Here is a 9,973-nt window from a genome sequence, read left to right as displayed (position 1 = left end):
CTATAACATACTGTAAAAATAAATTTTCCCTATCTAGTTAAAAAGAGGATACATTGGCTTTAGTAACTTGACGTACTTTAAGATTGTATGATCAATAAGCAAAACTTAATTTATTTTTTTAAGTAAATTAATCCTGAACTAATTCTGAGATTCCACACTTCTAAATAAAGGAAGAGACTTCTTGCCAGTAGTAACTTAGTAACTTCACTTCTGTATGTAATGGAAATCTGATTTTCCTTCTTCAGCTAAGTGTATCTTCCTGACACAATATCGAAATGTACTGTCACTTTTCACTGAAGCATTATTAATGCAGTAAATGTTTTTTTCATTTCAAAGTGTGTTCCAACACAGCATTTTTCCCTCTCTTTAGGAATCAAGGTCACATTCTGTGAGAAGGAATTTTTCAGATCATTCATCTGTGAGTCTGAAACCTTGATATGCAGGAAGTCCCCATTTTCATCCCACCAAAGATTACAGAATGGAAGATCAAAGTTCTTACACCACCACCTTCTACATATTCTGTAAACCAGACTTTTAGCTATCTACTTTGCTAACATACCTGTCAGGTGGAGGATGTGTTCCTTTTAACTTGTAACATTTGCCTGAAAATGCCTAAGTTAAAATACCATTCCTTTTATGAAGAAAGAGGATGAAATTCTGTAGTTTGGACAGGTAAAAAACACATGAAACCATGATTTTATCCTGCATCTCCTTTCTTTATAAAAATTCTGTTACAGGACAAAATTGTGATTTCTGATACACAGCCTACTGTATAAACTTTGGTTACTAACATAGGTTGAAAATGAGCATACTTTCATTAAAGGGAAAACTTCAGGTTTAGTTTCTGGATTACATAAACCCACACACAACGTTCTGTGGGGGATTGTTTTGCAAATAAGCGTCAAAAAAAGATACACAGTTTGCTGGATGCATAGGGATCTCAGCCTGTTTTTGACAGGAACATACACATGCGCTGTGGGTTGTCGTGTTTCTGAGTCTGTCTGTACCACTGAAAACATCTGTCCAGTTGTTTCTGTTTGATTTTTTTTTATATTTTACAATACGTAAATGTAAGTATTACAGAAATCCCGTCACATCCGAACAATAATTAATTTTCATGAAAATTTTTACATGGCAAATCTTTTTTTACGTTAAGTGCTATCTCTGAAGGTGCCAAAGAGGTTGTGTGTTTTGTTAGAGCCTTATTTCTTATCATGAAACGAATACGCATTTGACCCAGGATTCCGAGGATTGAGTCCCAAGTCCTTATTTTTGGAATTTGCAATTTGCTTACCAAAGATGGCTTACCTGTTTTTAAAATGCTTTAGAGATCCCAGAAGTAAATTTTACAGTGGGGACTGTATTTTTTTAAAAAATGCTTACAGGGAAGTGTTTTGAACTAATTGCTTGAAAGTGTACAAATACTGTGCAGTCATTTACATGTCATTGGATGGTGGCTTTAGACACTCACAAAAAGTAGTTTATTTTCCATTAATTGGCGCAAGTGTTAGATTGTTGGTAACGAGTTGATCCCATGGGCTTTCCTTCAAAGAACATTTGCTTTGGTTTTACTTGAATTTGATCATTTGGAAAATATTCCCTCTTGGGCACAGAAGGATACCTTTGGTGTTCTACCGTGAAGCCTGTAACATCAGTCTGGAGGTGCTGTCGGCTAGGATTGTATCACCAGCTCTTAACAATGCTTCATTTGATTTGAAAGACCTAGATGAAGTTCTGAATGTTGGCTTTCCTCCAACAACCACAGACCACTGTTGAAATCTTGCACGCTCTCCATTGACATTGTAGCTTATCTTTTTTTAAAATGCTTGCCACGAACAGTGGCGTAAAATTGTTTGGTAGTAACCGGACCTCTTAAGTTTCCAGTAGTTGAACACTTCTGTAGACACAACTGAGGCACATTTAACTGATTTCTATAATTTCATGACAGGGATACGCAAAGGATATGTGCTGAGAAAACGACATCATTTCCTCAGGTAGTGCCTAAAATTGCATTATCTAGACGTTTCAGCATTCATTACCTTTTTAGTCTCTGACATTACATAGTATTACTCTGCGGCTTAAAATTTCCATGACAGAGTGATCCCTGTGCTTTTATACGGAAGTCATTTAGTTAACTGCAGGTGTTAAGATCCTGATCCCTCACTGATCTGCCGGGGATTGAAGAAGGGTAACGTTCTCTTTGGTCTCTAGCAGTTTCCCATTGATAGTTGTAAGGCTTTACACATGTGCTAGGAAGGGAATGCATCAGTTTAGGACTGTACCCAGTGGACATTGAGTAGCTAATGGCAAATAATCATCTTTGTGTCCTGCTTGTCACATTCACATGTTAACAAACCACATTAATTTTCTGGCTTCCACCCTTTAGAATTTAGAGATCCTGCTGCTATCTTTTGTTTTCTACGAAGCTAACTGTTATCTATTTAATGTTTAATTTATATGGTAAAATACTAGTTCTAATAGTCTGTATTAGACAACACTGGATAAAAATCTGTAGACAGGCAGAAAAGTTACTGAAGTTCTCTCCTGTATTTTTCTGTTTGATCAAGGACTGTTTTCTTGCTTTAAATAGAATTTGCTAGTTTACTAATATTTTTTGTTCTTGCTACTTCTAATCATCAGAAGTCCATTTATCACCTCTGAAAAACTATTTACATTCTTCACATTAAATTGGCAGCTGTTTGAATTCTGAAATTAATTTTTGAAAATAGCTAATACAGAGTCAATTGGTAAACTACATTCCAGTAATAACTGAGCAGAACACATGGCTAGCTCGAAATGTTATTCTCTGTTTAACATAGTTTTAAATGTGAGAACTTGTGTGGATGTAAAAGGATTTTTGTTGCTAGAAGTTAAAATATGGTTTTGGCTTTGTAATGTTGAAGTGCTGCAGTAGTTTCAGTTCACTTTGTATAAAGTTTGTTTCCTATTTAAGTAAAAAAATACAGTTTAAATCAGTATATTAAGGATCTAAAATACAATGCCAGTGTCTTGATACACATGTGCAATCCTGTATGCAGATCCTTATATGCTGTTATGCAGAAAATCCAAACAGAAATAGAGAAAGATCTCATTTTAACAATGTTTAATTGTGTAGCTAAGGTGTAATGGGAAAGCATGGGTCCTCTAAGGACTCCTTAGAGTTTGAGTCACAAATAATTTAAAGAAGCATTGAAACTAATTTTTAGGGCTTCACATGGTCATTTGGAAACTCTGTCAGTGGAGCTGCAGTTTGTGTGTGTATACTAAAGGTAAACGCAGTACTGTTCATAATATTTTCCTGTGGTTTTTAATCGGATAAACTAGAACATCTAGTTTCATTCCAGAATGTGTGGTCTTAGTTGTTTCGTAGCTCTGTTATTTGATGCTGTATTGGTGATAGAGATGATTTAGTTACTGCCGCCTTGGTAAGTGAGATACTGTGAATGTGCATAGACAATCTTAATAAATTTGTAGATTTTATTTTAGAGGACTGTTAGCAGTTTTATAAATCTAAAGCTTTTTCTGTTGAAACTACTTGTTATACAGCAATAATAAGCAAGTTTCTGTAGTTTGTAACTTCTAATAAAGTTCTGGAGAGGTAACTAAAAGTTTAATTCAAATTGATTCCTGCCTGGATTGTAACTTCTGTTTGTTTAATTGTAGTATTTATGAATAGTTTAAATATGGGTTTAGAAAATTATGGAAAATTGAATTTATGAACTTATTAAACTATGTTTTTGCAGTCATTAAAACAAACTTGTTGCCATCTCTGTTAATTATTTTTAGAACATTGCTAAATACTGTTGCAGAAAAGCTGATTATTCTGCTCAAGTTAACATATTTAACCAGACTGTGTTCCTGTTACATTCACAAAATTATTCCTTCAAAGGGAGAGGGACGAGCGGGGCAGGAATTGCACGAAGAGGAGGAGGAAAAAAAACAAAGTTGCCAAACCAAGGAGCTGTCAGGATGAAGCTCCTTTCTTAAAATCTTAACATTGTGGGCAACACAATCAAATCAAATCAGAAAACAAATGATTCTACAGAAAAATAATTAAAAGCCAGTGTTTTGTTTTAGTTAAAGTAGTAGTTTTTGGGGATGGAGATGTGAAAAAAACAATTACATTGCAGAATTTTTCTAATGAAATTTTTCTTTGCTTTTTGTCATTATCCTGTCACAAGTGAAAAGTGCATTTGGCTTGAGTCATAAAACAAAGGAAGTTAACCTAAAAAGAAGTTCATAAAGGAACTGTGAAGTTAAGTGTTGCAATTTGAGATGATTAATATTTGCTGTTTTTTTAAAAGCACTGGTTTTGGAGCCTGTAGCTGTTCAAATAGCCTCAGGTTCTGGAAAAATCTAGCTTAGCTTGTGTTTGTAATTTGCCCCTTTGTATGTTACTAGTGTATCTGTCCTTTGTTACAGATGTCATATGTCAGTGATGACTAATCTATAGCAGGCAATAATGCTGATTTCTTTTAGGTGCTCCTACGTGCCTTTAAGCTGCAAACATGGATGGTTATGACCCCAAGTGGGAAACATGTTTGTTCCATATATTATTTTACATTGACTTTGTCAGAGGAACTAGGAGTTATCCCTTCTGTTTTTTGTTAGTTGGGTCAGTTCTGGTCCTAGTGACATCTTTATAAATAGTAATAATTTATTCTTTAGGTAATTGCTATACTTTTAAGGTATTTGTAGTTCTGATTCTCACTCACCTGGAGAATAGGAATGGATCTTTAAAGGCTGTACAGCTTGTAATAGCGAATTTATTCCAGGTAAGTTCTTCATGGCATCCTAGGGTGTATCAGGAGGGGGGTGGTTAGTAGGTCGAGAGAGGTTCTCCTCCCCCTCTACTCTGCCCTGGTGAGACCGCATCTGGAATATTGTGTCCAGTTCTGGGCCCCTCAGTTCAAGAAGGACAGGGAACTGCTGGAGAGAGTCCAGCGTAGGGCTACAAAGATGATTAAGGGAGTGGAGCATCTCCCTTATGCGGAAAGGCTGAGGGAGCTGGGTCTCTTTAGTTTGCAGAAGAGGAGACTGAGGGGAGACCTCATTCATGTTTATAAATATCTAAAGGGTGAGTGTCACGAGGATGGAGCCAGGCTCTTCTCGGTGACAAACAATGATAAGACAAGGGGTAACGGACACAAACTGGAACACAGGAGGTTCCACTGAAATTTGAGAAGAAACTTCTTCTCAGTGAGGGTGACAGAGCACTGGACCAGGCTGCCCAGAGAGGTTGTGGAGTCTCCTTCACTGGAGACATTCAAAACCCGCCTGGACGCCTTCCTGTGCAACCTCATCTGGGTGTTCCTGCTCCGGCAGGGGGATTGGACTGGATGAGCTTTTGAGGTCCCTTCCAATCCCTAACGTTCTGTGATTCTGTGAATAACCTTCTCTCACAGATGTACCACCAGTGATGTTTTTTGTCATGATGGTGGCCTAACAGGCTGGAAAGTGTGAGACGGTCTCCTCTCAGAAGCTTCAGACAGTTTTAAAGCATGTGATTGAGCAGGAGTCATGTGTCATGATTGCATTATTGTTTAGTTATTTTACAGCCATTCTTACGAAGTCCTTGATATGTATTTTAAAATTTAAAATAAAATACAGCTTCTTTTGAAGTTCTGCTTTACCATCTTTATAAATGATCTGGATCTCAGTAAGTTTGCAGATGACACAGTGTTGATCTGCTTGGGGGTAGGAAGGCTCTGCAGAGGGACCTGGATAGGCTGAATCAATGGGCTGAGGACAACTGCATGAGATTTAACAAGCCCAAGTGCAGGGTCCTGCACTTTGGATACAACAACCCTGTGCACGCCACAGACTTAGGGATGAGTGGCTGGAAAGCTGCCAGGCAGAGAAGGACCTGGGGGTGTTGGTTGACAGCCAGCTGAACATGAGCCAGCAATGTGTCCAGGTGGCCAAAAAGGCCAATGGCATCCTGGCTTGTATCAGAAATGGTGTGGCCACCAGGAGTAGGGGAGTGATTGTGCCCCTGTACTGGGCACTGGTGAGGCCACACCTTGAGTACTGTGTTCAGTTTTGAGCTCCTCACTACAAGAAGGACATTGAGGCACTGGAACATGTCCGGAGAAGAGCAATGAAGCTGGTGAAGGGTCTGGAGCACAAGTCTTATGAGGAGCAGCTGAGGGAGCTGGGGTTGTTTGGAGAAGAGGAGGCTGAGTGGGGAGACCTTGTTGCTCTCTACAACTCGCTGAAAGGAGGTTGTACCAAAGTTGGGGTTGGTCTCTTCCATGTGATTAGTGACAGGACAAGAGGAAATGGCTTCAAGTTGTGCCATGGGAGATGTAGACTGGGTATCAGGAAAAACTCCTTTACTGAAAGAGTGGTCAAACACTGGAACAGGCTGCCCAGGGAGGTGGAGTCCCTGTCCCTGGAGTTACTCAAGAATCACGTGGATGTGGCACTTCAGGACATGGCTTAGTGGGCATGGTGACATTAGGTTGACAGTTGGACTTGATGATCTTAGAGGTTTCTTCCAACCTTAATGATTCTGTGATTGATTGATTTATTTATTTATTTTTAAGTTAATGTAGCATTAAGGCAGTATGATTCCTTTTGCTTTTAACATACTAGCCCATACCCGTCAGTAAGAGAGATGTCTTTTAGGAAAAACTTGATCCTAGTATAGCTGACTCAGAATTGTAGATTCAGTAGCCTGTGATCCTAAGTCTTGAGTTTCAGTATCCATTAAAAATTAAGTGCTTATAAGTCAATTTTGCTGGTTATGTATTATTATCTTCTAACTTTTATTTTGACACTGCATATACAGACAAGGAAAATCTTCTGTGTACCTGCACTGTTTTCATATTTTCTAATGTTTTATGATTTTAATCAATAGGAAGCTCAGGTGACTTGGGGAAAAAAACCAAACAAACATATTCCTGTCAAGTAGTATCTCCCATTCTTGATCTTTTAAGATGCTGGGGGAGGCAAAGTTTAAACTGTTGCTTTATTAAATGGGTTATGCAGGTTGTATTTGGTTTTGGAGAAGACATTCTTGTCAATAGGCTTTGTATTCAAGTTAGTTTATCTCGGATGTTCCAAAACCCAAGTGTGATCTTTCCCATTCTAGCAAGAGAAGCTTTGTAAAAAAAAAAAAAAAAAAAGTGTGCCAACACCAAATGTATTTGGCAACAATGCTGTAGGCAGAGAGTCTGCCTTGGACATCAGTGATGTCAATAGTAGGCAGTTCAGCGTGGAGTCAGGAACAGAGGGGCATCTATTTCAAAACACCAGTTTCAGGCATCAGATGATGTCCTTGAATTCAGTGAGTTTAATAATGTAACAAGACAGACAAGAATGCCCCCCACACAAGTGTTTTCAAACCTCCCATGATGCTGACAACAGGGAACAAAGTCATGAGAAAGGGACAGGAACAACCTTGAGGTGTGGGATGACAGAGGCTGCTTGTCTCACTTTATGGTCAAAAGTGCTGTGTGGAACTGCTGCTCCCTCTCGGCCTGCACTGCCAGAAGGCAGTTGATGGTCCAGCGGTGGGCCCATGCTCCTGTGGGTGCACTACTCTCTTGCCGTATTTGCGTCGTTTTTCCATTTCATCAGAATAAAAACCATAGGGGGATCCTGGAAGCCTTCCACAGAAGCATAGTTCTCTGGATTACTTGGTCTGTTGTTTGGTTGTCTTTGTTTGTCTCTTTAAAAGTCTAAAAATTACACCAGCCGTAAAGAACTGAGTCACGTGCTCTTTCAGTAAGGGTTGCTGTGATTACCACACTGCAGTGAACTACAATGTCAACTCGGGGATGTTCTTCTCTGATACCAATTCCCAGAGCCTTTGCATTTTGGGTTGGTGGAAATGGGCTGTTTGGTAGTTCATATCCACTTTGCAACAGGATACTATAGCTTTACAGACAGTTCCTTAAGCAGCTCTTGAATCCAGTAATCGTTACAACCATGTTCCTCTCCTGAGTTACTCAGGTGCTTTGATGCAGTTTTGAACTCCTGTGAGGGATGCTGCTAGTTCTTGGTTGGTTTGGGGGTGGTGGCTGTTGGGTTTTTGTTTGGATTTTTTTATTTTTTATATATGTGGGATCTTTGTTGGTTCTGTCTGGTAACTTTCGAGTCACGTCTGTAATGGTAGCTGTTGAATGACTTATGACTTGGAAGCTTGCAGCTATGTTACTAATCTGGGATTACCCAAAATAGTGGCCATTGTACTGATCCATGGTAAGTACAATGTGTAGTAATAGTAAGTTCCCGTGTTGGTGTCAGAATAGAATAGAATGGTTTCATTTGGAAAAGACCTATAAGATCGAGTCCAACCATCGAACCAGCGCTAAGTCTGCCACCAGTCCATGTCCCTAAGCACGACATCTGCTCGTCTTTTAAACACCTCTAGGGATGGTGACTCCACCGCCTCCCTGGGGAGCCTGTTCCAGTGTTGGACAACCCTTACAGTAAGGAAATTCCTCCTAACATCCAACCTAAACCTCCCCTGGCACAACTTGAGGCCAGTATATATTATGAAAAATACTGTTTTGGTGAGAGAGTTGAAAAATGGTTTAAGACTTGTCACAAAGAGCTCAAAATACAATATTCTGGCCTTCTTAAAATTGTAGCGAGGAAAAAATGGGAGCAATTGCTGTGTAAGCAGACATGCAAGAGCTGAAGAATTATGCTTATTTGGTGTGTTTTCCTAGGTTTTAATCAAGAAGACAGCACCAAGGGATTTCCTCTTGGTTTCAGCACCTGGGAGATTGTTTTAAAGACTATAGGGATTGAAGTTGTAATTATTGCGTAGGCTTTGCGCTCAGTAATTTTTAAATTATTCCAAAGTTAAGTAACTTTAAAGTATAATGGGGACTTCAAAGGGGCTATAGCCTGCAGACTCATCATTCCTGGTAAGCAACTTCAGTGAAAGTTAGATCACTTTGCTTGCAGTAGAACAGGAAGAAAACCACAAATGGTTAATGCCTAACTAGGAGTGATTGATTATAGAAAATGTGCGCATTTTTAATATGATTCATTTATTTCGTGAAAAAAAGTTACAAGCTTTTAAAATTCAGATGTGCAGTCCTTCTCATCCAAAGAAATCTGTTTTTTTGTAAATGACTCCTTAATTTCTCTAGATGCAGTCTAAAAATTAAAAAGGTAAATTCTCTGTACCCTGGCGGAAGCAGTCCCTTAGAAAATCCATCACTGTTTCTTTTTTCCCATGCGTTGTCGTGGTCTGCATCAGGTGTGATACAGTTAGAAGTGACTTGCAGTAGTTAATGCAAGAGTAAAGAGAGCTTTCAAAATTTTACTGAATTTTCAGAACTTAAATAAAAATATACTTAGGAAACAGTGCTGAAAGTTTCTGACTCTACCAACTGAGGTCAGGCTGACGGAGATGAGGATTTAAGTTTTTCAATACCCATGAAAAATGGGGAACAGAGTCTTGTAACTATGTTCATATATAACATTGAAAAAAATATTTTTGATTGGAAATAAATACTTGTCTTTCTTCAGCATTTATCAAAATCCATTTTGTAAGTTGATTTTACCAGTGTAGATGTTTATTGTAATTACATTATTTTCTTGACAAGAAATTACTACATATTTTTACATTTTACAATATCATACACTATGTTCATGGTTTTTGTTTTGTTTATTTTTTCCTCTGGAAGAAAGTTCCTGTGGAAAAGAAATAGGAGCTAAACTTTGAAATCTAAAATAAGGACTAAACTGCTTTTCATTTACTTTTTTACCCTTTGAAATGCCAGAAGCAATTTCCTCTTGAAGCTGACTTCCTTTCTGGAAATGATTTTCGTCTCCAACCATGTTGAGGCTCTTTTCTCATTCTTGCATTCTGACTAACTTGCTTTTTTCCCCTCTCTGACGTGCTGCTGCAGCTGAGTAGACCTTCTGGAGGTAAGTAATTACAGGCAAGTTTCTCTCTAACTTTCTTTTTCAGTTCTTCTCCCCCCCGTGCCCCCCCCCACTGCTGCCC

The sequence above is a fragment of the Mesitornis unicolor genome, unplaced genomic scaffold (genome assembly GCF_000695765.1).
Source record: "Mesitornis unicolor isolate BGI_N332 unplaced genomic scaffold, ASM69576v1 scaffold23617, whole genome shotgun sequence".
Classification (NCBI taxonomy): Eukaryota; Metazoa; Chordata; class Aves; order Mesitornithiformes; family Mesitornithidae; genus Mesitornis; species Mesitornis unicolor.
This window is presented reverse-complemented; position numbering follows the sequence as displayed.